Consider the following 26,989-nt stretch of genomic DNA (forward strand, 5'->3'; position numbering starts at 1 on the left):
AATCCAACTGGTTGATTTGTAGTTGTAAATTCTAAATTTGTAAGAAGGTATTATAATTTGGCTTAATTAATGATATGCTCAAGTTTACTCTGATTTTATAAGATGTTTGTCAGTCTGTCCACATATCAGTTGCCTATTTGTCCAGTCAGCTTGTAAGAAGGTGCTGAAAGTTGCTGAGATTGTGATTGTTCATACCTGTAAAGCAGAAAGCAAAAGTGCCCTTACAGGAGTGCTCAAAGTGCCCAGAACATCTGGGAAATGTCCTGAGGGCATGGAGTGCTGGAGGTGAACAGGTATTCCAGTACGGAATTTAAGAAGTGAGCTAGTTTTCTTCTGTTTTATTTCTTAAGTTTTTATCTAAATTATCTTCTGTTTTTATCACTCCTGTGGAAATGGGCTCACATTTAGTGTCTTTTTTTTTACATCTACAGGCTCCTCTTTGCCCTCACAATGCTGCTCTTTTTCCTTTATATATATGTAGTCATTTATACCTACCTGGCTTCTTACAAGATAATGCTATTTCTGATCAAGGATTGCATATACTCTACAGCCCGCACTCCTTTTTTTGGCCATTTTGAGGCAGGTTCTCCCTATGCAGTTCAGTCTGGCCTTGGGCTTACTCTGTAGTCTACCCTCTTTTTGATAACACTAAGAAACGCCCTGCCTTTTTTCCACCATTACACTTGTTCCTTGCATAAATTGTTTCACATTCCACCTTCTGAAGCTAAAGCTTTTATTTCCACTGGTTTCCATTGTGCTGCCTTGTCTCACCCTTTTCCCTGTGATGCTCTCAACTCTCATGGCCTCTGCTCCAATGACCTTTGGTCATTGGAACATGCCACACACTGTTCCTTGATTTCTTTTTCATTTCTTCATGTTTCTGTTGATACATTTTCTGGTTTTATTTGTGCTTCACCACTGCATGGTGAATCTGCCCGACATGTAGTTCAACATCTCCTGGCTACATTTGCAGTCATGGGTATATCTTCCTACCTTAAAACTGATAATGGTCCAGCCTATATAACTCACAGGCTTTTGCTTCCTTTTGTTCCACATGGAACATTTCTCAAGTAACTTATATCCCCTATAATGCCACTGGACAAGCAATCATTGAGCAAGCTCATTATACCCTCAAATCTCTTCTCTTGAAACAAGTAAAGAAGAATAGTGCACTTCCTGCTCAGGTTCTTACTATTCTGTCGATGGTGCTATTTACTTTAAGTCACTTCTCTTTCCCAACAAAGCATTCATCTTCCCTAGTTCAAATATGTTTTTACCAGAATATACCTCTGACAAAGCCTTTTGTATTTTACAAAACACCCCCCAGACCCTTGTGGGCAGAGGCTCTTGTCCCTGTTGATCTGGGGAAGAGGGGATGTTTCTGTGTTATTGCCAAGGTGTTGTGTGGATTTCTGCTTATTGTGTTTGCCCTGCATGAATGCATTGGCACCACAGGCTCCTCGTCATAATTCCACCATTTCAGCTCTCCGTGATTCAAGCCTCAATTCCTTTTATACAGGATCTCAGCTAGTTGGTCTATAAAAAATTCAACTGATTGTTTTATAATTATAGACTCTAACTTTGTTAGAGGGTATTGTAATTGAGCTTAAGGATATGCTCAAGTACACTCTGATATTTTGAGATGTTCTTCAGTCCGTCCATATATCAGTTGTCTGTTTGTTCAGTCTGTTTGTAAGCAGTTGCTTGGAGTTGATGAGCTAGTAATCATTCAAACCTGTAAAGAAGAAAAAAGATATGCCCATACAGGAGTGCTTAAGTGGCCCAGAACAGCTTGTAACACTCTGAGTGCTTGAGGTGTACAGGTGTTCCAGCACTGGGAGCATGGGTTGTAAGAGATGAGCTAGTTTAACAAAGGGGTATGGGAAAACTACACAAATGACCTCTGAGGAACTTAAAGGGTTCTCACAGACCCCCACAAGCTCTGTGCTCATTTCTGTGTTTGTTTGAATCCTCACAAATTGTCTATGTTTATCCAATTGTCTACTCTGTGAACAGCTGTTCCTTTCATTTTGAGCTCAGTAATCTTTTTCTTTTTCCATATCTGGATCACATAATCAAAGATTTCTTTTGGCAGTGAATTTATAAAGTGTGCTTTTACCTTGTTTGCCAGCTGTTCCAAATGTTACAAAGACTGGGTATATGAATGGAATATGTTGTTATTTATCATTGACTTGATAGTCTCTTTATTTAGAAATGATATTATTAGGATGAATAAACAAAATCCTTTAGGACTGAGATTGCTGGACAGGGTTCTGATTGATAAATCAAAAAACAGCTGCCTGGTAACATTTTTAACCAGTGCTTGTTTGTTGATCAAGGACCTCAATGATCTCCATAGCTTTATAGGAGACACCGTAACTAAAGTTATGAAACGTACTCCAAAATGTTCACATTGGTCATTGTCAAAAGAATTAATACATTTTTTGGATTGAAGATGCCTGTGTAAAGGTTTCACATGTTTATGACACTTGATTGTTATCAAATTCATGATGTTTTAGATATATTCATATTTCTGTAGACATAGGCCTCCAGGATTTTAAAATGGGGATTACTTATGGTAGCAGACTTTTGTTTCATGTTCATACCTCTGCTAACACCAAAGACTTGTGAGATTCACATTCCACTAAAGGTCAGTAAATTGGTCAATCATATATAAGAAACTTCTTGGGTATGAGATAAGGGTGATTGATCAGAATGGATATTTTATGTCAAAAGAGAAATTCAGATTATTGCAAGGATATCATGATACAATAATATGTATGGCTCTGATTTCTGATTTACTATGTAAAATATGTCACTGTTAACATTGTAGGTATTCAAATGTTAAAATATCGATAGTTAGTAGAAAATACATTTCATTTAACGTTCTGAGGTTTTTTATGTTTAGATAAAATAGTAATGTTAAGCTTACTGCCTCTAATATACTGTATTGTTATCAATCTTTTCTTCTGGATGTCCAACAGCTAACATTTAGAGACCAAAAATGAGAGACACAGATGGGCTAAATGGATAGCCAATATTTTGGCCCCAGCACTTAAAGCTTGGAGGAGACCCAAGATGTAAAGGAAATTCTGCTTGCCCTGCTTGCCTTATCAGAAGATACTCAGTGAGTACCTACTATTCTGATCAGGAAAATGATGAGACCAGACAGGAAAATGAACTTTGGTGCAAGGTGTGCCTAAGGAGAGTCACAAATCACCAGAATAATCTCCTAAGGTTTCCAAGAAATCAACATAGTCAAGAAATGGCCCGAACTCTTCCAGGTGGTGGACAGTGACAGAAGAGATATGAGGAGCTATGCAAGGTTATAAGATTTTTCTTGAGGAGACCTAACTGGCCTTGATAGGAAGTAATGTACCAATTGTCCTTAGTGCAGTCCTTATGTCAGCATGGGCTTGAACCTTCTGCGGAAAAGTCTGGCCTCTGGAGGTACAGTGCAATGTAAAATATTGTCTGTGGGTGAATCTCGGATCACCCACATCCTCTGACAATTACTGGCTATGCTGCTAACTGACTACCATTATGAATGGATGGACTGTGCAGTGGTGGGAGCTCTAACACAGCCTCTCCATCTTCTGCTGGTCACCCATCTGTGTATCAAACAAACAAATAGAAGGGATATGTTGGAGCCATTGAAGCTGAATATTCATGCAGGGCTGTGATGTGGCACAGGCATGATTGAACTGAGAATGAAGACATGCCTCAGGGGGCAGGAGACGCCACAGGCAAGGCCACCTAGACACATTCTGTGGGATAGTTCTCTGCAGTTGGGATCATCTGTTGCTCTGAGAGGGTCTTGAACCTCTCCCAAGATCCTGATCAGGTTTCCTCCATTGTCCACTCAACTCCTGCTGGCATGATTTGGCCAGCTGGCTAGCAGACTGATGAGCTCTGCCAAGGATCTCTCTCCTCCTGCAACCCAGAAATTCATGCTGTGTTTCGCATTTCTTAGAGCCTTTTTGGTACACCATTTTGGCATCTCGGTTTCTAGGAAAAGACCCCAACATTCAACATAAAATGTATCTGTTTTAAAGACTCAGCACTGAAATGGTATTGTTGGATGATGGCAGGACCAAGTATCAAACTAACCTGTCTTAATTGTCTTAAACCTGTTAAAGACAATTTAAGTATACAGAAGCTCTTCTTTTCCACTGTATTTTTTTGGTTCACCAATGCCAAATCCTCTTACATGACACAACTTTCCTCAAGAGATTTCCACTCCAATCAATGACCTACATATGAATTATTTTTTGAAGGAGACACACATAAATATGCAGATTTCATGATATGTCTCCACTAAGTCATCCTGATGACATAATTAACACTCCTGAGCCATCCCAGGCCTGAGAGGATAAATAGAAAGCTAATCTGCCCTTCCTGTGAGCTGGTGGAAGTCATATGGGGAATGGTAGGAGAAACTAGCCAATGTGCCCAAGTTGTGATTCTGTGGAAGCTATTCTGGTTCTCAGAAGAAAAGCAAGAAAATAACTTACATTTCCTGTGAGCTAACCACTGCATTGGCTGGGAGAGGCCAATCACCTCCTCCCACCACCAACCATCTGACTGGTTTAGAGGACATGCTGAGTTGATAGCAATGGACATACAAAAACAACTTAATCCTTGTATTACTTGATTGACTTTGCAGCTTAGGCTAGTAATCTTAAGCATGTCTTAAAATTGGGAAATAATGGTAAAAGAAGTTGCAAAAACTTCATAAGTATATGGAAATTAAATAACACTCTCCCAAACAAACAATGGGTGACAGATGAAATAAAGGAAGAAACTTAAAAATACCTACAACCTAAAAAGAATATAAATGGAAAATCCTGTACCTTATGGGATTCAATGAAAGCAGTCCAAATAGGGAAACTTATAGTAGTCAAATCTCACATCAGGAAATAGAAAGAACACAAATAATGAAATGTTGCATCTCAATCTTCCAGAAGAAGAATGGCAAGACAAACACAAATCCCATACAAGGGAGGGAATTATAAGACCAGGCAAGAAATTCATGCAATGCTGAACAAGAAAACAATTCAAAGAATTAATGAATCAAAGAGGTGGTTCACTGAAAGAATAAACAAAATTGATAAACCCTTGGACAACCATATCAAAAAAGAAAAAAATAAAGACTGAAAACCATGCATTGATGAATCAGAAGAATAAAATAACTACAGATCCTGTGAAAATTCAAAAGAGCATCAATATCTCCTTGAAAAGCTTATACTTTCATAGGTTAAAAATATACAATTGTACTGATTCCTAGACACATATGAAATGCCAAATCTGATTCAAGAAGATATAAAAATTCTACAAAACACAGTATCAGTTAATGAGAATGAAGATCTAATTAAAATTTTATCAGCTGCTGGGCATGGTGGTGCATTGCTGTAATCCCAGAATTGGGGAGGCTGAGGTACAAAGATTGTTGTGAGTTCGAGACTAAACAAGGCTACAAATTAAGCTCAAGGCCAGCCTGAACTGAATAATGAGAGCCTGTCTCATGAGCACATTAAAAAAAAAAAAAAAGAAAAACAATAACAACAGAAAAGCAAATGACCAACATAAAAAAATTCTAGTTCCTGATGGATTTACTGCTGAATTCTACAATAAATGTAGAAAAAAATTTATGGCCATTGCTGTTTAATGACTTTGAAAGAGAAGCTGTTCTCCCTAACTCACTCCTGGAGGCAAGAATTACCCTGATACTAACACCATAGAAAAACCCAACCAGAAAAAGAAAACTATAGGACAGTTTTCCTAATGAACATAGATACAAAAATCCTTAACAAGATACTAGCAAGGTGAATGTAGCAAATCATTAAGAAGATTTTAAAACCTGAACAACTTGGATTCACCCCAAGAAGGCAGGGATGTTTCATTACATGCAAATCAACAAATTTAAATGTCATATCAACTCAGGCAAAAACAAAAATCACATGGTGATCATCTCAATAAATGCACAATAAGCTTTTGATAAAGTCAAGCACTGATTTGTGATAAAAACCCTACACTAAATAACTACAGATGACCTTTATCTCAAGCTGATAAAATCAAACAATGACAGGGTTGGGGATTTAGCTCAGTGGAATAAGCACCTGCCTTGCAATTGTGTGGTCATGAGTAGGATCATCAGTACTGATAAAAAAGAAAACAAAAACAAAAACAAAAAAAAATCAGACAATGACAATGAAAATCCAGCACCATACTAAATGGAGAATAACTGAAAACTTTCATTCTACAGTTATGAAAAGCACAAGGATGACTATTATGACCACTCCTATTCAATATAGCTCTGGAAACATTAGGCAGAACAATTAGACAAAAGAGAGAAATAAGAATAAGTATATAATAGAAATTAGTTAAACGTTATTATTTACAGATGAGATGATATTCTAAATAGAAGATGCCAAAAATTCCACCAAAACAGTCCTAGATTAATAACCAAATTCAATAACGTAGCTGGAGACAAAGTTGACAATCAAAAATCAATCGTATTTCTGTATACAATAAACAAACTCACCAAGAGAGAAGTTACAGAAACCAGACCCTTTACAATAGCCTCCAAGAAAATGAAATACTTGGAAAGAACCTAACAAAGAAAGTAAAGGACTTACATATGGAAATTTATAGTACATTGGAAAAGGATATTGAAGAGATTATCAGAAAATAGAAAAATATCCCTGGCCCATTCTGTGCATTGTGTTTTCACACTGTTAGTGACTTCTTTTGATGTACAAATATTTTTAATAAGGTGGGGTCCCAGTGGTTGATTCTTTAAAATGTGTATTTTGTTCACGAAGCCTCATTAGTGTTTCTGTTTTAATATTTAGATCTTTCATCTACTTTGACTTATATTTATTACATGGTGATAGACATGTGTCCAGTTTAAGTCTTTAGTATGAGGAAAGTCATTTTCTTCAGCACAATTTATTGAAGAGGCTATCTCTCTTCCACTGAACCTATTTGGCTCCTTTGTCAAAGACTAAGTAGCAAAATGTGTTTGTAGTTCTATTTGCATTTTTTCTAGTCTTTTTGGACGATTCTCAGGTCTGTTTTTTCTGCCAGAACTATGCTGATTTTTTACAGTACCTTTCTAGTATTACAGCAAGTCAGGAATTGTGATGCTTCCAGACTTGCCTTTGTGGCCCAGCAATTACTTTGGCGATCTAGAGCATTTCTGTTTCCAAATGAATTTTAGAAATGTTTTCTCTACATTTGTGAGCTATCCTAATGGTATTTTGTTGGGCAATGCATTACATCTATATGACATTTTGCAATAAGATTTTTTGAGTTTTCTCCATATCCTTGAAGGTAGTTTTAATGGTCTCTTATACTCACCAGATGAAACCTAATAGGTATGATCCTAAGAGTTTCAAACTGTTGAGCTCTTCTTCCCAAGGATATCCACAATAATACGATATTATTTTCTATTTGTTTGAGGCAGGATTTCCCTATGCAGTTCAGGCTGACTGTGGACTCACTTCTTAGTCCTTTAAATTCAAACTGATTGTCCTACTTCAGCCTCTTAAGTCCTGGGATTACAGGTGTGCACCTAATGCTTGAAACAATTACTGGTGTTATTTGAAACATGAAGAAACAGTCATGAGATAAACATGTATTCATTAACTGCCATTCCCTTTAAGGAAAAGTGTATAATATAACACATAACATCATTGGAGTGTAGGGAATCACAAGATGTGTTTCTATCTCTTATGTGCTGGGGATGCCAGGCTAGACTACTGCATGTCACAGGTAGGAATATCAATCAAATGTGAGCATTAGTATTAAGAACTCAGAGAGTATTGTATTTAAGGATGATGAGGAAAAGACCAGTGGAAAGCAAGGAGAGACCTGGTAGGCTTAGCTTGTCCTGACTATAGATCATTCTTTATTATAAGAATGAATATCACAAATTATGAAATATTCAAACATTATGTACTTTTTACCCTTGAAAATATTGATTCTTGACACTGTAGCTCAGGTGTGTTGTAGCTTGGCACAAAAGATGCCATCTTGTGCCCTGCATCTATCTCATGCTCTGTATTTCACCCAGGGAAATTAAAAATTACTCATGATATAAGTTCCATGAGAAAAGCAAAAGCAGCTGTACTGAAAGAAAAAAAGGAACCTGCTAAAAAAAGAAGGAGGATGCAGGTGTCAAATAAAATTTCACTTAAGAGTTAAATTGTTTCCAAATGTCTTTTGGATTCTCTTTTTTCCAGTTCAGGGCCACTTGTTTTGATTCTGAAATGGGGAAGATGTCTGTATACAAGTGGTTCAGCTATTTAAATTCCAAATTTATACTTTGGATGCTTGAATTCCTGTACTGTTGTTCACAAACTCACCTCCACATGAAGAAAGTTTTACTGACACAAGCAAACATCTGGATTAAATGTTGGTGCCCCTGGAATGAAAGAATAATAGTGAAAACGAGGGAAAAAATGACAAACACCATGTGTTATGATGCCCACCTCTTTTCCAACAGCATTAAAGAGGCTGAGACAGGATAATGGTCATGTATTCAAGGACAATTTAACCTACACAGTGAGTGAAAGGCCAGCCAGAACTACAAGGTGAGACTATGTCTTTAAAAACAAAAATAAAAATAAAAAATGTAAAAAACCAAGGGAGAGAGAAAGACTATCAAAAGAAAACAAAAACAATAGAGCTGAAAGAAAGCTGATCTAAATTGGCAATTATGGAATGATGTTGCCGAGGAAAGCTGGCCATGTAGTGGCATCTGTGCAGCAGTGACAAATACAGAGCTAGAAATGGTGCCTATAGTGCTACAGCACAACAGTGACCTCCTTCCACCAATAAATCTGCAATTTGCTAGAATGAAGAGGTCCAAAAACCTCATGGAAATCTTAAACTCAGAGCGACCAAGTAGCTACACACAAAGGCTTTGGAACATGGCCTTTAGCAGATATTTCATATTCAAATTGAAAAAGGACAAATATAATCCTGCCCTGTTTGATGTCAAATGCACCAAGTTTGTTGACTCACAACATTGAGGAATGAAGTCACAAAACAAAAGAAGTTCAGAAAGTTTTCTGGGAAAAAAGAGAGAATAGCCCTGGATTTTCAGGAATGTTCTTCAGTGTTTAAGGCACAGAATTATTGTCAAGTGTCATTTTTACAGGAAAGTCACAATGTGGGTACAGTGTGGGTCTCAAACTACAATCAACTTATAAACTTGTAGTGGCTTAACTAATATTATTGAACCTTGGAAAAAGTCAACCAGAAAAACTATGTTAAATGAGCCAAGGGATTGTGTGGGAACAATAACCCAGTTGTTCTGGTCATTGAGTATGGTAACAATGCCTCTCTAGACTTCCTGGAGGAGGTGGTGGTAACTGTAGTACATTTCAAGCTATTGTTTTTCTCTCCAGGAGGCATGTAGACATGGTCACTACATCTTCACCTTCTGGCTTTCTTCAGTTGTACTTCTAGCAGGGATTGTTGTTTTTAGGTTTTTACACTGACTCCTTTGAGTTTCCATTTCCTCTCTGACTGTATATCAATTCCTCTCTACTTTGGCCTCCTCTAGTAAAATAACAATACTATTTGAATGGATAAAGTAATGTTTATACATTTAATAAAATATAATTTAATGGGACCTTGGATTTAGCTCAGCAGGCATAAGCACCTGCCTGAGAAGTGCTAGGTTGTGAGTTTGATCCCCAGTACCTAAAAAGAAAGTGCTTTAAACTGCAATGAAAGAAAATAATTTAATTGAAGATGTAGATTAACAAGATTTTTAATTAAATATGTCAATGGCAAATTAAACATTGGTAATAGTCACATTTACAATCTAAATATATAAGACTATGTATTGAGCTCAGTGGTCAAAGCACCTGCCTGGCAAGCACAAGGTCAGGAGTTCAATCCCTGGTACCAAAGAAAAATCTACAGTTGTCAACCACCATGTAGTGCTATGAGCACAACTATTGAAATTGATAGTTGTTCATTAAAAAGCTCAATGTTTCTTTTGTCATCTATGAAGTACTTACAAATAACATGGTAACTACAGTGAATAATACACTGTGCACTATACCATTGCTATTTGCTGAGAGCTGCTTTTATATTTCCCCACATAGTTGAAAGATGAAAATGATTGGTGATGACAGAGAAACTGTGTTAATAATATTTTCAATTTTATCAGATATTTCACTACATCCATTAAGTACATTTTATCAGCTACAATTATGCTAAGTGAAATAAATAAATAATTCTTAATGTTACAGGCATCTGTGTTAGTTAGAAATATAGGCAGTCAGATAGTGATATAATGGAATGAAACTCCTGACCTACTGTGTCTGGTAGGAGTTTGTGTTCTATAAAATAGAAGAATGAATTTTAGGAACAATGGAGGTGAAGAGCAGAATATAACTCTTGAGAGAAAAAAGTGAAAGGTTTTTGCTCTAGATAGGATATTACAGCAATGGGAAGAAGGCCAGGGGACATTTACCCTGAGGTCACTTACCTCTCCCTTAGGCAACTTACCTGTGGCATCAAAAGAGTCCCTATCAGCTACTGGCACACCAGCAATGCCACCTTTAAGCACCACCCCAGTCAAAAAGTAGATATAATCTCCCTCACCAGGTAGCCAGCAGAAAAAGGCAGATGTCTAGTGGTCATGTGGTACTCTCTACCTTCTTAGAATTATGGCCATTTTTACTTTATATTCTCTCCTTTACCACAGTGAAAACCCTATCAGAAAGTTTCTGTCTAAGAGAACAGGAGGGGTCATAAGTGGGTTGTCTAGGACTCTGTATCTTCTAGGACTTTATAGAATAAATCATGGGGTGAGATGGGTTTAAGGTGGGGGAAATTGGGAACTCACAAGGCAGATGGGCATAACTTTGGACAGAGCTATGTTTAGCCAATATAATTAATAATTCAGGCAAAATCATTTACACTGCAGACAAATGGGGAAACGAGGTCATACAAAGCAGGCATTTTACAGAGCTGTAACTCTCCTCTATGGGATTGGGAGGGTGACTCCTGACTTCAGCAGGGTGAAAGGGAACTATTTAGAAAATCAATTCTTAGGATATAGATGAATTTCCTTAGTATTTTCTCTTGAGGCCTGTCCCATAACAGGAGGTATCTGTCTCCCCAATAGCTGCAAGGTATCTGGGCTTCTGAGCTGGCCACTTCTAGGACCTGATCCTATCTCCTTGGCTATATATTTCTAACTAACTCAGCTGCCTATAACAACAGGGCTGGCCCCTCAACGGAGTCAGATAATAAGTTCAGATTGCTTGCAGGATTGGAAGAGACAATCACCTCCTGCTGTGGGCCAAATCTCAAAACAAAAGTTAAATTAAATACAACTAAGTGCTAAGGAGTGACAATCCCAATAGTTCTCTGATCACCCTGAGGAACTCAAGAGTCACCATCCCAACCCTCTACAAGAAGAGTTTCTGCTCTTAAACCTGCCCACTTACTATGACTTGCTCTCCCATTTGCTCCCAATTTAATCAATTTTACCTGTGTAATTAACCTTATTGGTTGACCACTTTTCTACTCTGCCTTATGCTCAACTTTCAGATTCCCATTTTTCCCCTACCCTGGACCCATCTAACCTCATAATTTAACTCTATACAAGTTCCTCAAAAAGACAGTCTTTGGCAACCCACTCAGACCCTTCTTGTCTCTCAGACAGAATCTTTCCTTCTCCTAATAAATATATTCCATGCTTAAACTCTGTCATTCCTAAAATTCATTCTTCAATTTTAGAGAACACAAACTCATACCAGATATATAGTAGGTAAGGAGTTTGATACACCTTGTCTTAGTTACTTTTTACTCGTTGCTGAGACAAAATACCTGAAGCCCAAAGTTGGGAAAGGAAAGGTTTATTTCTTACAGTTTTTGGAGGTTTCAGTCCACACTCAGTTGGCTCCAAGACAGGCAGGCATGGCTGGACCGCAGTTCATGTCGGCCACCCACAGCAAACTCAAACCAGCAAAGAGAAAAACACACCTTCTTCCTGCCATTACATCACATCCTGGCTCCACCCCTATGTGGGTTAAGCACTGACATCATCAATCCAAGCACTATACAATGAACCATCACATGTGAACAATGCAAACTCATGAGTCCTGGGGGACACAAACATAAACCATGACATTCCACCCCTGACCCCCAGGACTCATGTAAATCCTTTATACAAAAGACATTTAGTCCACCTCCAAGAGTTTCCAAAGTCCTAACAGCTTCAACATTGCTGAAAAGTCCAAGTCCCAAGACTCCTCCAAGATCTATGGCAAACCCTTAACTGTAAGCCCCTGTACAAAAGAAACAAGGTTAAACATTTCTGAAATGCAAAGGCACAAGATAAACATTACCATTCCAAAAGTTAAAAACAGGAGAACAGAAAGCATTTGAAACAAAGCAATTCCAACATCCAGCAGGGCAAACATTAAGTCCTAGAGTTCTACACTCAGCATCTGAAGCAATCTGGTTGCAAGTTCCAAAAGCCTTGGGTGATTCCACCCTCAGGGCACTTCCAGCGATTTCAATTCCCACAGCTTTTCTCTTAAATCTGTGCCAAAGATACTCAAAATTGTTTTGTACGGAGTCACTAAATTTTTGACATCTCACAATTGGTGAATTAGGATAATCAAATGGATCTATGAGACCTATTAGTTTAAACAGTTCATGCCAAGGATTATCAGTATATTCCACAGAAGTAGAAGCAGAGACCTTGGTGTCTTCAGGTCTCACCAAATTGCAGAGCCAACTCCAGGAAGCTCTAACACCATTAAAGAATGCCATTGTTATAATTCTGTTTCTCTAGGACCACTCTCGGTACCAAAATCTGTATTGGTCAGGGTTTTACTAGAGAGAACAGATATAACCCAGAATATATAGAAACAACAAGATTGGCTTACAAATAGTCAGTCTCAGAGTCCGATGAGGAAGCGTGCAGAGGATGTCTATGCACTGGAGGCTGAAGGGTTCAATCCAAGATCTCTGGAGTTCACCCTAGTGTCTTGTGCAAGTCCACACCAGCAGGCTGATGGGTCTGCGACAGAAGGCCGAAGGCTCTGTGATGAAAAGCTGAAGAGTCTATGCTGGGAAGCTGAAGAGTCTGTACTGGAAGCCAGGAGTCAAGGTCCAAACTAAAGGCAAAGACTGGAGCTTCTCCCAAGAATGGCACTGATTTGTCTTTCCTCCTCTCCTTTTATACCTCGAGGTGATAACTCACCCTAGAGTGGGTCTTCTTCTACATCCTTGGGTGTAGAATTGCCAAACCCATTTAGTTAGCTTCTAACTGTCTCAAGTTGACACAATCAATCAACCACTAGACAACTATACCATTAACATGAGCCAAATTAACATGACTATACTTTTACAATGTCTGAAATTTGTTCCTTTTCCTGCAGTTTCAAGTGATTAATACAACTCACAGTGATTATAGTCCTGGCAATACCTAAAATTGTATACAACAGCCATTATAAGTGTAAAATAATTGCTTTGATTGTATTATTTCTCAAGAAATAGACTTTGCCATGGCACTAGGTTATATCTTACAAAAAAGAAGGTTTACCTGTAATTTTCCAGAAAAATTTCTACATTATTGGCTGCTTGAACAATTTTTAATTAGATAAACTGTGCATTTTTTCAGTTTCTAGAAGGCTTCTATTATATTATTGAAAGCTGTCTGTAGGACTCTAGGGCCTTGACTATATTTTGATGCATACTTATATTTTGAAACTTGCATGAAGATTTATTTTTATCTTAGGAGTAAACTCACTGCATTGACACTGATAGAGTGAAGCAAAAGCCCACTGCATTAATTTCCATTGGATACTCATGGCATAGAGCATGTGAATTACTGAGGAGGTAAATTAGTTTCATACATAGACAAAAATGAATACTGGTAGGATTTTATGCCCAATAGAGAAGCAGAATGATAGTATTATTTCCAAAAGCTGAAAAATATTTCCAAAAGATGAGAAGTATAAAACAAACAAAGGCCTTTATTCTGAGAACATGGAGAGAGATGACTGCCCACACCCCCACCGCTGGAGTCCAGTGATCTCTCTGGTGGACACGTGGGGTGTGGGTATATAAGTAGCCTCGGTGTGGGATGGAACCTAAGGAGGACTTTAGGAATGGACAGGTAGCCCATTGGTCCTAGGTTTGGCGCCATAGGTAAATTTCCAGGGGCGGGAAGATGGCATCACAGGTAAATTCCTAGAGGTAGGGAGATAGGGGCTTCCTGCTTCTGGTTGAGGCTTTCCTGGCTACAGAGTCCTGTCTGGGCCAAAACTCTTTCACAGAATATAAGAAAAAGTAGAAGTGTCCATTTTATTTAAAGAATGTGGAGAGGAGCCTAAAGCCACCAAGTGTTTGCCTTTTTTTCTGACTGATTATGGGATTATAGGATATATATGAAATTTGTTGGTGCTGGCAATGACACTGATATCGTGTAAGGAGCTGATTGGAATTTTCTTTTGGGCCCTGGGAAAAGAATGTGGAAGTTGTATTCAGGGAAAAAAGAGGAAGTATCCATATAGGTAAGCATCCCTGATTTGACCTTTCACTCTGATGAACTACCACCTTGATGTCCTGTAATTTATTCTAGGGCAAAACTCTTTAAAGTACATCCTTCAAGTTTAAATTAAGAAATGAAAATAAAGAATTTTTGCTATGTGTCTTCTCCCATGGTTAGTGGTAAACAATTCACAAGGAAAGTTTCCAGTCATTTCCATAATGCACTGTGGATAGCATAAACAAAACTACAGATCAGTTCACTTTCAGAAAACAGAAGCAGCACTAAAAGGCAGGGATAAAGCCCTTCAATAGAAATGTCTCTTAAGAAGTGAGATCAACATTTAGAATTACAATCATCTACTGTTTTCTCTGACTTCAAGAAAGAGAAAAAATTACACTATTATTGCTATAAGGTAATGAAACTCCAGGTCTACTATGTCTGGTATGAGTTTGTGTTCTCTGAAGTCAAAAAATGAATTTTAGAAAAAGCAGAAGTTAAGATAATATAATTATTGGGAGAAAGAAAGCTGTGTGAGAGAAAGCAAATGCGTCCTGACTGGGTTGGCAAAGACTGTCTTTTCCAAGGACTTTTATAGAGTAAAATCATGTAGTGAGGTAGGTGGAAGGTTGGGAAAACTGGGAACTCACAATGCAGATGGGAATAAGATGGAACAGAGCTATGGTAGCCAATAAGTTTAATAGTTCAGGTAATGTTGATTAAATTGGGAACAAGGGGGAAGGGAGTCACATAGAAAGCAGGCATTCTTAGTCAGCAGTGAATCTTCCCTTAGGGGTTTGGGAGGGTGACTCCTTATTCATCAGGATGATAGGAACTATTTAGAATGTCAGTCTTTAGGATAAGGATACATTTCTTTGAATGGTGACTCCTGACTTCCTCAGAGTGCTAGGGAACTATTTGGAATATCAGTCCTTAGGATATGGATGAATTTGTTGATCTTCTGTCTTGAGGCTTAGCCCATAGCAGGAGTTGTCCATCTTTTCCATAGTTGCAATGTATCTGGGTTTCTGCATGGGCTCCTCAGAGGAACTAGCCCTGTCTCATTGCTGTTCATAATTAACTAACTCAGCTCCACATAACAGTACTTTTAGGAAAATTTAATACAGATGTCTAGTGCTCTGGGTGAATGATCCAGAATAACAGTGTACAATATATGTACCAGTGTTGTCCCCTGATTCACATGTTTTGAAATTTAGTTTTAGTTCATTTTTTTCTTTTTATCCTTGAAATGAAATGGATTTGGAAATGAAAAGCTGAGGTAAGATAACGTGGTACACATATTCCTCTGTGTAGCTGAGATCAATACTGTTGAAGACAACCAGCTACAGAAGTCTCTGACTACGGTCTATCATTTGGGGTCCTCTCTTGCAGGAAGGAGTTCCTGTCCCTGTTTATTTTTGACTCAGAAGGAGGGCAGTAGAGCAGCAGTCAATCAGTGATGAAGAGGCGGGCTATATGAAATGTCCAATCCGGCGAGCCATGGCAGGAGGTCTCTTGGGTCTCTTCCGGTGTGTAGACATTGTTTACCTGTTTGGAACACAAAACTGGGAGAAGAATGCTTACTGGATCTCATTTACTGGTTTCAATGTCCTTGGGCCTGATTAGCAAAGAATGTGGGAGACCATCTAGCCACGGAATGGTGAGGCTTTGGATGGGAGCCCAGAAATAGGGTGGAATTGGGAGAAACCAGTTACAAGTGGTTAGAAGCAGTTCTGGTGTCTGTAGACTCAGGTATTTAGTTAGCTTCAGCTCCTGAGTTCTTCTAGCATTGGCCTTGGGTCGTCCACTTTCTCTTTTTTCTGCTGCTGGGAGCAAGGATGATTCTGTGTCCCCAGAATTCTGAATTAACTATGATAGCAACAGACTGGAGTATCATCTTTGAAATTTTCTACTGCCCTGACACCTCCACCATAGGGAGCAGAGGAAGGAGCTTGGGAAGCCTCTGACTCTGATGCATTTTGTAGCTGAAGCAGCAGTACTGAGCTTGGTCTCTCCTCTCATTCCAGGGATGAGCAATCTTGATGTTCTAAAGTTTATAAATGTATGTAATGCAGGGCCTCATATCCACAAGGGAATTCCTTAAACTTGTACTTTTTTTTTTAAGAGGAAAAAGAGAAAAACACAAAACAAACCAAAGCGGTGTAAGGGTACATGTAATACAGAACTGCAAAAAAAAAAAAAAAAAAAAAAAAAAAAAAACACAAAAAAAATAACAGTAAGAAATCACCTGTTAGTAGATTACATATTATCATCTTGAAAATAGTTCCTCAAATCACAGTACTTTTTGTATTTATAGGGATTGCCTAAATTTATGGTATGTTCTCGCATTTCCAACCTCATGACAGGTGTTGGCAAAATCATGAGAATTCAGAGATATGTAGTGAGGTGCCTCAGTGGAGGAAGGCTTTCCAAACACCTGGTGAACTCCTGTGTACTATAAATAACAGTGCAAAAATTTCTGAACATACTTCATGTGACACATGTGCTCATAGACTATGTTTGTGAGAACAGACATAGAGGTTTGAATTTTGAGAAAAATGAAGCAGATATAAAAGTGTCATCAAGGGCAGGGTAAAGTGTGCTTGCTAAGGACAAATTTCAGAAAGGGCTGCCTGTTCAATTCTCACTGAAAAATGCCTAAATGTAGTCATTTGCATGAACATATACACGTGATATCCTTCTGAATGGAAAGGAATATGGGTGTCATCTCTGAATTAAGAGCTGATTTAATAGCTTGGTTGATCATATACATTGTTTAAATATGGAAATGCTCTGTAATGGACTTTACTAATTCGTGTAAAGAGCTGTCCTAAATTGAAATTGTGCAGGGATATCAATAGTTAAGGCATGAATGGTTTTCTGCCTAGGGTGTATCAGACGAGCATGGAAACTATGTGGAAGTGACCAGCAGGACACACTGTGCAAATAGCAGGACATGCAACAGAGAGGGTATACACTGAAAGTCAAGTAGTTCTTAGGGTAAGCATGAAGTTGAAGTTGTCTTATGATATCCTCCTTGAGGTGAATAACAATGCTCTGTTAACAGTCAGTATTCCACATCCCTGTCAACCCATAAATTCTGTGTTTTTTTTCACTTGAAATCTAGTTTTTGATTGTCTCAAATTATGACCCAGTATCATGAAGGTGAAATTTGAATTTTTTTTTGTACCAAGGATCAAACTCTTGATCTCAAGCTTGCAAGTTAGGCTTTCATGTTGCTGAGCTAAATACCCAGCTCTGAAAGTGTTTTCTGTATATTATGGATGATATCAACCTTGTTCCTCAGAAAATGTTGAATATTGTGGAATTTTTCTATATTGTATGGCTCTGATTTTTTGAAGCAAACCGAAGGTGTTCTCTGCAGTCACTTTTCACATTTCACATTGTCTGTGGGGTGTCTCAGTCAGGGTTTCTCTATTTCAGACAGCTCTGTAACTTAGGCCAGCCCCAAACTCCAGGCCATTCTCCTGCATCAGCTTCCCAAGATATATTTCTTATACCTGAATGGAAAGTGATCACTTGTTGACACAGTAATAATTTGAAGCTTGCACCTGGTTTCATTGTTTATAAGTTTTTTACATACAGCATTTTTCCATGAACATTTGAGTTATTATTTATATACCATATTGGATGATATTTATGTTTTGTTCTGTGAAACCAAATTCAAATATCAAAATGCTGCTTAAGTATATTAAGAACAAAGGACTCAGTTGCCTAATTGAGATTTAAAGAGATATCATTGGTCTTACATCAAAGTGATTGATGAGATATTTGTCTGCCTCTGGGCTTTATGGATGCTGGTCCTGCAGGCTCCATTATGAGCTCTGCATTAGAGACAATGCACAGCGACTTTTTTTTTTTGTCTTTTTTGAGATGGGGTCTCACTATGCAGCCCAGGCCAGTCTCAAACTTGCAAAGATCCTGCCACCTCAGCCTCCAGAGTGCTGGGATTACAGGGGTGAGCCACCATGCCCAACATGCAGCGACTCTTGCAGGGACTCAGCATAAGAATCAGTGCTCCTCTTTGGCTGTTACATTAGCTGTGAGTTGCAATATAGCATCAAATTTGCTGTTTCAAAAAGTGTGTATATACAAATAATCCCCAAGACATGGAATTAAGATTTGAAGAAATCAGTCTCCATTCAGCTGTTTTGTTTGGTTTTATTTGTTTAGTTTAGTTTTGTTTTATTGAGATAGGTTTTCTCTATGTATATCAGCTAGATTTGAACCCCTTATGAAGGCAGAATTACCCTAACCTCAAAACAGCACACCTGCCTCAGCCTCCTGAGTGCTGGGATTATAGATATGTGTGTTTTTACCCTAGAAAATATTGAGGCTTGTAAGTTAGCTCTGTTGTAGCTTGGCATAATAGATGCCATCTTGAGCTTTGCATTTAACTAGTGCCCTGTATTTCACCCAGAAGAGTGGAAAATCACACAGGGTAGAAGTCCCAGGAGAAAAGCAAAATGAGCTGTACCCAAAGAAAACAATTAACCTGCTCAACAAAAGAAGCAGAATACAGTTGTAGCCCAAAAATTATTATGATATTCTAGCTAAATTATTTCCAATAGGATCTTTCTGTGATTCTATCTTTTAAAATATCTGTAACTTTCCAGTTCAAAGCCTCTTGTTTAGATCTTGAAATAGGGGTGGGGGTTTTTTATACAAGTGGTCCTGAGACCAGCTAATTAAATTTCACATTTTTCAATTGGGTTGCTTGTCTTCCTATATTGTTCACAAACTCAACTCAAGCTGCAGAAACCTTTACTGACACAAGCAAACACCAGGATTAAATGGCAGTGCCACTGAAATGAAAGAATAATAGTGAAAAGGAGAGGATAAAAAAGACAAATGCCATGTGTTATAATGCCCACCTCTTTTCCCTAGTGATGAAGAGGCTAAAGCAGGAGAATGGCCATGTATTCAAAGACAGGCTAATCTACATAGTGAGTGCAAAGCTGGCCAGAATTCCTAAGTGAGACTATGTCATTAAATCAAAAAACTAAAATGAAAAAAATAAACAACCAACGTGACAGAAAAACTATTTTAAAAAGAATAATAGAGCTGAGTGAAAGTTGACTTATGTAAAATGGGAATTATTGAATAATGCTGCAGAAGAAGGGAGGCCATGTGGTGGCATCCAGGAGACAGTGACAAACGCAGATTAAGGAATGGCACCTATTGTGCTACAGCACAACAGTGATCTCCTTCCTCCAATACATTTGCAGTTCACTAGAATGAGGACTTCTAAAAGCTCCTGGAAAATTTTTTTTTAATTTTATTTAAGGAGAAAAGAAAAAAAAAGCAAGGAAGGTACAAGTTATGCAGATTTACAGAAAAAAATGAACAGTAGGAAATCACTAGTTAATGGATTACATATTGTCATCTTAGAAATAATTGTTCAAGTCACAAAATTAATGCTTGCAAAGTGGACATTCCATCAATGGTACTGCAAACAGTTCTGTTCATTGATCCAATAAAACTCTGTGATATCATTTTCTATCGTTAAACTCATGGCAAACAAGCAGCTTGAAATCCAGGCTTTGGAACATGGCCTTTAGCAGAATTTCATACTTCAATTGAAATAAGAAAAATATAATCCTGCCCTGTTTGACGTCAAATGCTCCAAGTTTAATGGCTCACAACATTGAGAAACAAAGCCACAAACCAAAAGATGTTCAAAAATTTTCTTAGAAAAAAAGAGAGAAGAATATCCTTGAATTTTCAGGAGTGGTCTTCAGTGTTTTGGCCACAGACTTTTGTAAGGGGTCATTTATACAGGAAAGTCACAATGTGGGTACAGTGTGGGTCTCAGACTACAGTCAACCTATAAACTTATAGCTGCTTCACTAATGTTATTCATCAGGGGAACAAGTCAGCCAGAAAAGGTATGTGGGGAGAGCCAAGGCATTTTGTGGGAACAATAGTCCAGGTGTTCTGGTCATTGATTATGGTAATAGATGCCTACCTGGACTTCCTGGAGGAGGTGGTGGTAACTGTAGTGCATTTCAAGCCATTGTTTTTCTCTTCAGGAGCATGTAGACCTGGTCACTGCATCTTCACCTTCAGGTCTGGCTTTCTTCAGCTGTGCCTGTAGCAGTGATTGTTGTATTTAGTTTTTTACATTGACTCTTTGAGCTTCCAGTTCCTCTATGATTGTATATCAATTTCTGTCTACATTGACATCCTTTACTAAAATCACAATAGTATTTGAATGGATAAAGTGATGTTTATACATTTAAAAATATTCCTTAATACAGGCCTGAGATTTAAGCTCAGCAGGCAGAAACATCTGCCTGGGAAGTGCTAGGTTGTAACATTGATCCCTGGTACCTATAAACAAAAGTAATTTAAACTTCAAGGAAAGAAAATAATTTCATTTGTGAAAACGTAGGTTTACAAAATATATAACTAAATATGTCAATGGCAAATTAAACATTGTTAATAGTCATATTTAGTATCTAAATTTGTGGGGCCTGGGGATTGAACTCAGTGATACAAGGAGCTGCCTGGAGAGCACAAGGTCATGAGTTCAATCCCTCATACAAAAAAAAAATTCACAGTTGTCAGTGATGCAGTGCTATGAGCATATTTATTGAAACTGATACTTGTTACTTAATGTTTCTTTTCTGGTCTATGAAATACCTGCAGATAACATGGCAATTACAGTGAATGATGTACTGTTCCCAATAGGTTGCTCTTTCCTGAGTTGTTTTTATTTTTTGTTTTCCCACATACTTGAAAGTTGAAAATGTTGGCTGATGCTAGCTAGAAAAACTGTGATAATCATTTTTTCAATTTAATGATATATTTCCCTATATCCATTAAGAACATTTTATTTGCTACAATTACTCCAAGTCAAATTGATAAACAATTCTTAAAGTTACAGGCAGCTGAGTTAGTTAGAAATTCAGGCAACCATACCGTGATATAGTGGAATGAAATTCCTGACCTTCTATGTCTTGCATGAGTTTGTGTTGTCTAAAATGCAAGAATGAATTTTAGGAACAACAGATTTGAAGAGCAGCATATATTTATTGACAGAAAGAAAGTGAAAGTTTTTGCTCTAAATAGGATATTTTGGAAGTGTGGGATGGACCAAGAGGACTTTTACCTTGAAGTCACTTTCCTCCCCTATTCAACCTACCTGTGGCCAGAAAAGAATCTCAATCAGCTACTTGCATATCAGCAATGCCAACTTTAACCACCACCCAAGTCAAAAACTACATGTATGCTTCCCACACATTTCCAGAAGAAAAAGCTAGACATCCAGTGGTCATGGGGTTCTCTCCATATTCTTAGAATAATGGCCATTTTGACTTTATATTCTCTTTTTTACTACACCAAAAATCCTATGGGAAAGCTTCTGTCTGAGAAAAACAGGAGGGATTCTGAGCCTGTAGCAAAGGACTCTGTCTTTTCTAGAGATATTATAGAATAAAATCATGTGATGAGATAGGTTTCAAGTGGGTTAGATTATTAAGGAGGTGAATTAGCACAATAGAGAAGCAGAATATAAGAAATGTAAAAGGGACCTTTTATTTAAAGAATGTGGAGAGGAGCCCACAGCCACCAAGGGTTTGCTGTTTTTTTTTTTTTTTTTTTTCCTGACTGACTATGGGGTTATGGGGTATATGTGGCTTTTGACTGGATGTGGTGCTTGGAGCGGACATGCCAGGAGCTGATGGAAATTTTCTTTAGGCCCCTGGGAAAGAAAGAGGAAGTTGTAATCAAGGAGAAAAGAGGGAATGGCCATATGAGTAAACATCCCTGATTTCACCTTCTTCCACATTCAACTACCACCATGAGGTCCTGTATTTGTTTGAAGGGCAAAGCTCATTCAAGGACATCCTTTGGTTTGAATTCAGAAATCAAAACAAAGAATTTTTGCTATCTGTCTTCCTCCATGGCTGTTGGTAAACCATTCATAAGAAAAATATTTTGAGTCAGTTCCTTAACGCATTGTTGATAGCATAGCCAAAATTACAGATCAGTTCACTTTCAGAAAAAGAAGCAGCACTAAAAGGCAGGGATAAAGGCCTTCAATGCAAGTATCCCTGGCAAGGTGAGTTCAACATTGTGTAATACAAACTACTACTTTTTTCTCTGACTTCAAGAAAGAGAAAAGTTTATAGTGATATTGCTATAGCAGAATGACTCTCCTGGTCTGCTATGTCTGATACGAGTTTTATGTTCTCTAAAGTCAAAGAATGAATTTTAGGAACAACAGAGATTAAGAGAAGAATATACTTATTGAGAGCAAAAAAAAAAAAAATAAGCTGCCTGCCTGAGAGAGAGAGAGAAGGGGTCCTAAGCAGGTTTCCAAACACTGTCCTTTCTAGGGACCTTTATAGAGTAAAATCATGTGGTGAAATGAGTTTAAGGTGGGGAAAACTAGGAACTCACAATTGCAGATGGGCATAAGATGGGAAAGAGCTATGGTACCCAATAAGATTATAAGTTCAGGTAAAGCTGATTAAATTGGGAACAAAGGGGGAAGGGAGTCACATAGAAAGCAGGCATTCTTAGGCAGCAGTGACTTCCCCTTAGGGGTTTGGAAGGGTGACTACTGAGGTCATCAGCATGACAGGAACTATTTAGAATATCAGTCATTAGGATAAGGATACATTTCTTTGAATGGTGACTCCTGACTTCCTCGGAGTGCTAGGGAACTCTTTAGAATATCAATCCTTAGGATGCGGATCAATTTGCTTATCCTTTGTCTTCAGCCTTGGCCCATAGCATGAGGTGTCAGTCTTCCCCTTAGTTGCAAGCTATCTGGTCTCCAGCATGGGCTCCTTGGGGGACCTAGCCTTGTCTCATGCCAATAGTATTTAAATAACTCAGGTGCCTGTAACAGTACTGTTTTGAAAATTGATTACGGATGTGTTGGGCTCTGGGTGAATGATCTGGGATGACAATGTGCAATGTATATACCAGTGTTGCCCCCTGATTGACATGTTTTGAAATTTATTTTTAGTTGATGTGTTCTTTTTTCCTTGAAATAAAATGGATTTGAAAATTAAAAGTGTGAGGTAAAGCTCTTCAATATAAACACTCCTCTGTGGAGCTGAGTTCACCACTGTAGAAGAATGGCAGCTCCGGAAGTCTCTGCACTACAGTCTATCTTTTAGGATCCACTCTTGCAGTGAGGGGTCCTTTCCCTGTTTATTCTTGACTCAGAAGGAGGGCAGTAGAGCAGGAGTCAATCAGTGGTGAAGGGACAGTCTACATGAACTGTCTAATCAGGCGGGCCATTGCTGGCTGTGACTTCTGTCTCTTCTGGTGTCTCATCATGATTTATCTGTTTTGAGTACAATACTAGTAGCAAAACACTTACTGGATCTCATTTAGTACTTTTGATGTCCTGTGGCCTGATTAACTAAGAACCTGAGAGATGCTGGAGCCATGAAATGGTGAGGTTGTGGATGGGAGCCCAGAGATAGGGTGGATTGGGTGAAACCAGTTAGAAGTATTTAGGAGTAGTTGTGGTGTCTGGAGCCTCAGGTATTTAGTTAGCTTCAGCTCTTGAGGTCCTCCAGCATTGGTCATGGGTCATTCACTGTCCCTTTTGCATCTTCCTGTTGGCAAGGCTGATTTGCAGTCCCCAGAACCCTGGCTTCACTATGACAGCAGTAGACTCAAGTATCATCTTTGAAATTCACTGTTGGCCTGGTAACTCCACAATCTTAGGCATTGGAAGGAGCTTGGGAAGACCCTAACTATGATGCTTTTTGTAGCTTGTAGAGCAGTAATGAGCTAGGTCTATGCTCTGTTTCCTCAGAGTAGCAGATCTGGAATGTCCAAAGTTTATTAATGTCTATAATGCAGGGGCTCATAGCCACAATGGCTCAACTTAAACTGGGGCTTTTTTGTATTTATAGTGATCTCCTAAATTTATAGTATGTTCTCATATTTCCATCCTCATGACAGGTAGTGGCAAAGGTCCTGAGTTAAGAGATGTGTAGTAGTGTGTCTCAGTGGAAAAAGGCTTCCCAAACAACTGGGGAACTCCTGTGTATTATACAGATCAGTGCAAAGTAATTTCTGAACATACTTAATTATTTATGTGGAACCCCTGCTCACAGACTAGGCTTTTGAGAACAGCCATAGAGTTTTGAAGTCTGAGAAAAATGAAGCAAATATGAAAGCGTTATCAAAGACAGGGTAAAAATTTGTTAAGGACAAATTCCAGAAAGGGCTACCTGTTAAATTCTCAATGAAAAATGCCAAAATTTAGGCATTTGCATGGACATATACACGTGATATTCTTCTGAATGGAAAGGAATAGGGGTGTCATCTCTGAATTAAGAGCTGATTTAGTAGCTTGGTTGGTCATAGACAGTTTAAATATGGAAATGCTCTGCAATGCACTTTACTAAGTGGTGTAAAGGAGAAGCTCTAAACAAATTTTGCAGTGATATTAATAGTTAGGCATGAAGGGTTTCCTGCTGAGGATGGATCAGAGGAGTATGGAAAGGATGTGCAAGTGACTGACAGGATGCAGAGAGCCAATAGCAGAACATACAACAGAGAGGGTCTTCACTGAAAGTCAGGTAGTTCTTAGAGTAAGTATGAAGTTAAAGTTGGGTTCTGATTGCTTCCTTGAGGTGATCAACACCAGCTCTGGCAAAAATCAGTATTTCACATCCCTGTCAACCCATGATTTTTGTGTTCCATACTTGAGATCTAATTTGGATTATCTCTAATTATGCCTCAGTGTCATGAAGGTAAAATTTGGATTTTTTTTGTACCAAGGATCGAACTCATGACCTATGCTTTCCAGGCAGGCATTCATGCCACTGAGATAAATACCCAACTATGAAAGTGTTTTCTTTGTTGTATGGAAAATATGCACATTCTTTCTCAGAAAGTGTTGAATATTGTTGCAATTTTTCCATATTGTATGGTTATAATTTTTAAAAACAAACCAAAGGTGTCTTATGCTTTCACTTTGTCTGTGGGGTGTCTCAGTCAGGGTTTCTCTATTTTAGACAGCTCTGTAACTTAGGATAGCCCCAAATTCAAGGAAGAACTCCTTCACCAGCCTTCCAAGATATATTTCTTATATCTGAATTGAAAGTGATCCCTTGGTGACAGTGAGCTATAAATTACAGCTTGGGCCTGGTTCCATTTTGTATACTTATTTTTTAAAAACAGCATTTTCCACTAACATTTGAGTTATTATTTGTGTACCATATTGGGTGTTATTTATGTTTTGTTCTATGAAACCAAATTCATGTTTCAAAATGCTGCTGAATTATATTAAGAACAAAGTACTCACTGGCCTAAATGAGATTTGACGAGACATTATCTATAGCCTATCAAAGTGATTGATGAGATTTTTTTTTCTTTTTTTAAATTTTGAAAGTGGTAAAATACAACAGAACAATGCAGAATAAGGCCAACTAAGATCATACAGTGAAATTGGTACACAACTTCACAACAGCTTACTGGGATAACAGTAATAGGTATCACAGTGTATTTTATTATCTTTATAATAGTTGTTCTTTCACACACGTATATCAAAATGAGATGAAATACAGAACATTATAGTACTTATCAAAACAGAATATTGAATAGAGCAATACCATTAATCAGAATAGAGCAAAACAGTAATAAAAATATTTGCCTTCAAAGAGATAGTAGAAGGAAGTCCCCCTTATTTGCTATGGTCTGCTTCCCAGGAGATGCTCAGATTTCTGGTTCCCATTTGCTAATGGAGGGTGACAGGAGAAGAGGGGTAGGGAAGTGGGATGTTTGATTCTAGCCCGTGCAACAGTAGGTTCACTATTGCTTAGTAGGGAGACAGGCTGGTTGTTTGGTTTCACCGCGTCCTAAGTTCCCACATGGCGTGGATCTCAGTAGCTGCTGCTGGTTTGCCCCCTGGATGGGCCACAGTCTGCCACACCGCTACCACTTACCAGGGAAGGGAGGTTCTTGCTTGGCTTCCCAGTTGATTGATGGGATATTTATGTGCCTCTGTGCTTTGTGGATGCTGGTCCTTCATGCTTCTCACTGTGAGCTCTGCATTAGAGACAGTACACAGGTAATATTGCAGTGACTCAGCACAAGAATCAGTGCTCCTATATCACTGTTACATTAGCAGTGAGTTAAAATCTAGCATCAAATTTGCTGTCTTCAAAAATGTGTATATACACAAAATTAATGACAAAGACATGGATTTAATTTGAAGAAATCAGTCTTCATTCAGCTGTTTATTTGGTTTTATTAGTTTAGTTTAGTTTTGTTTTATTGAGAGAAGCTTTCTGTATGTATATCAGCTGGATTTGAACACCCTATGGAGCTTAGAATTGCCCCGACCTCACGGAGACCTTCCTGGCTCAGTCTTTTGAGTGCTGGGATTATAGATATGCACCACCACACTTTGCTTTGATTCAGATTTGTAGGAGAGAATTTAAGATATCCCAAACC

At 38.2% G+C, this 26,989-nt stretch overlaps 1 long non-coding RNA gene across 1 annotated transcript; it reads right to left on the minus strand.

Annotated features, from left to right (window-relative positions):
- Positions 1-1,579: 1,579 nt before the first annotated feature.
- On the minus strand, positions 1,580-12,576 carry LOC134474910 (uncharacterized). The gene is made up of 3 exons (XR_010045830.1): positions 11,900-12,576; positions 8,370-8,428; positions 1,580-1,735 (listed from the first exon to the last, which is right to left on the minus strand). It is a non-coding gene; the product is annotated as an uncharacterized LOC134474910 (long non-coding RNA).
- Between the last annotated feature and the right edge of the window lie 14,413 nt (positions 12,577-26,989).

The sequence above is a fragment of the Cavia porcellus genome, unplaced genomic scaffold, assembly GCF_034190915.1.
Source record: "Cavia porcellus strain 051 isolate PalLab524CR breed Dunkin Hartley unplaced genomic scaffold, mCavPor4.1 scaffold_42, whole genome shotgun sequence".
Lineage (NCBI taxonomy): Eukaryota > Metazoa > Chordata > Mammalia > Rodentia > Caviidae > Cavia > Cavia porcellus.